A 2,607-nucleotide genomic window follows, 5' to 3' on the forward strand; every position below is an offset into this window, starting at 1 on the left:
TCCTCGCCCCATTCCCATGCCTAATAATGAATGATAAGTTATACTATATGAAATTATTATAAGTATTTTATTTATGTATATTGATTGCAATTAGGGTTTTTTTACTTGTAAAGTAAAATTAATGTGATTAATCATCATCTTCATTTTAATTATATATATATATATATATATATATATCAATTATAATAAAAAAAATTTATTATATTTGTCGTATTGAATGACGCCTCAAATCAACAAAAATGCAAATCGCCTCCACAAAATTATAACTGAATAGAGAGAAAGAATAGAGAGATTAATAGAGAGATTCATATGTTTGTATAATTACAATTTTAGCGTCTCCAATTAAAAGACGAAATAATATACTTGTATTAACAAAAACCATATCATATTTCTCTTCTTGAATGACGCCTCAAATAAAATAAAATGCAAATCGCCTCCACAAAATTATAACTGAATAGAGAGGAAGAATTGAGAGATTAATAGAGAGATTCATATGTTTGCATAATTTCAATTTTAATGTGAATGTCTCCAATTAAAAGATGAAAATAATATACTTACATTAACAAAAACTCATATCATATTTCTCTTCTTGAATGACGCCTCAAATAAACAAAAATGCAAATCATCTCCTCAAAAACTGAATAGGGAGGAAGAAATGAGAGATTCAAGAGAGATATCATGTTTAAACAATGTTACGTTGTTTCTTCAATGATTCATATGCCACTTTATCCACACAAAAAATTCATATGCCTCCATAATTCCAACTTTAATGTGAACGTTTCCGACTAAAGAGGTGTACCACAAAATTATACATGAATAAAGAGGAAGAATTGAGAGATTATTATATAGGTGTACTATGAAGAGAAAATGAAAAATTATAACTGAATGGAGAGAAATAATGAGAGTTAAAAGAGTAATTATTAGAGGGAACATGAATAGGTTGAAACAACCTAATTAAAGAATCTTAAATGTGAATATCAAAAATATAATACAGATATTGAAATGGGAGAAGCTTGAAAAAAGGAGAAAAAAGATAAAATATTTTCTTGTTTTGAGATATATATAGATTTCATCAAGGATTCATATGCCACTTTATTCACACAAAAAATATTACCGATCAGAAATATCCACACAAAAGTCTTTTACAAATATCAAATATTTTAAAAAATAAAAAATCTAAGAAAAAGGAAAGATATGTTTCTAATGTTTAGAAGATGACACCTTATTATGTTTGGTTTCTCCTTTAAGAATTAAAAATATTATAAAATAATTTTCAAGCCCAATGCTGAATAAGGAAAACATCGCAATAGACCGATCAACATCGGTGTCTTAAAAACCATATAAAAGATTATCGATCTGAAAAAAAATCATAAATCATATTTCTTGATACACTCTATAAGCATCAATGCAAAAATATTCTAGCATAACGTTTCAGGTTAATGGATAAACAAACAAAAAAAATACTTATTTTTATGTTTTACATATGCTTAAAAAATGTTATTTTCTTTCATCAATAATTCATATGTCACTTTATCCACACAAAAAAAAATTCATATGCTTTCATCAAAAAAGAATGTCTCCAATTAAAAGACGAAGTATTATACTTACATCAAACAAAACCCATATCATATTTATCTTCTTGAATGACGCCTTAAATCAACAAAAATGCAAATCACCTCCACAAAAAATGAATAGAGGAAGAATTGAGAGATTAAGAAAGATTGTTATGCTTAAACAATGTTACCTTATTTCATCAATGATTCATACGCCACTTTATCTACACAAAAAATATTCATATGCCTATATAATTCCAACTTTAGTGTGAATTTATCCGACTAAAAGACGAAATATTATACTTACATAAGCAAAAACCAATGCAAAAACCATACCTTGATTTGTCTTATTGAATGACGTCTCAAATCAACAAAAATACGAATCGCCTCCACAAAATTATAATTGAATAGAAAGGAAGAATTGAGAGATTAATAGATAGATTATCATAGAGGTATACCATGAAGAGAAGATGAAAAATTATAACCGAAAAGAGAGAAATAATGAGAGTTAAAGGATCAATTATTAGAGAGAACATGAGTAGGTTGAAGTAATTAGTGAATATCAAAAATCAAAAATAAATATTGAGGCGAGAAAAGCTTGAGAAAAGGAGAGAAAAGATAAATCATTTTCTAGCTTTGAGAAGACGTCATGTCATTACATGTGGTTTCTTATATATATATATATATATATATATATATATATATATATATATATATATATATATATAGGTGGAGGTTCAAACGAGAACCCCTATGATTTACGAGAATACGAAAACAACCTAATAACCTCAAACTTTTTTAATTAATAAATTAACTTTTATTATATATAAATAATTTAATAAGGGTAGTAATGTAATTAAGTAATTTTTATAATTTTTATTTTATTTTAATTAACCATAAGTATCCTATCACGTTTCCACGTTTTACTCTTGTTAGTTTTCTTCTTCTCCATATCACACCCATATCACATGATTACACCAAAAATTGAACTTATCAACCAAAAGATAACCCATGTTGTATAACGGTGATTATCACACCCATATCACATGATTAT

The sequence above is a fragment of the Cynara cardunculus genome (genome assembly GCF_001531365.2).
Source record: "Cynara cardunculus var. scolymus isolate 2C chromosome LG 6, CcrdV1, whole genome shotgun sequence".
Classification (NCBI taxonomy): Eukaryota; Viridiplantae; Streptophyta; class Magnoliopsida; order Asterales; family Asteraceae; genus Cynara; species Cynara cardunculus.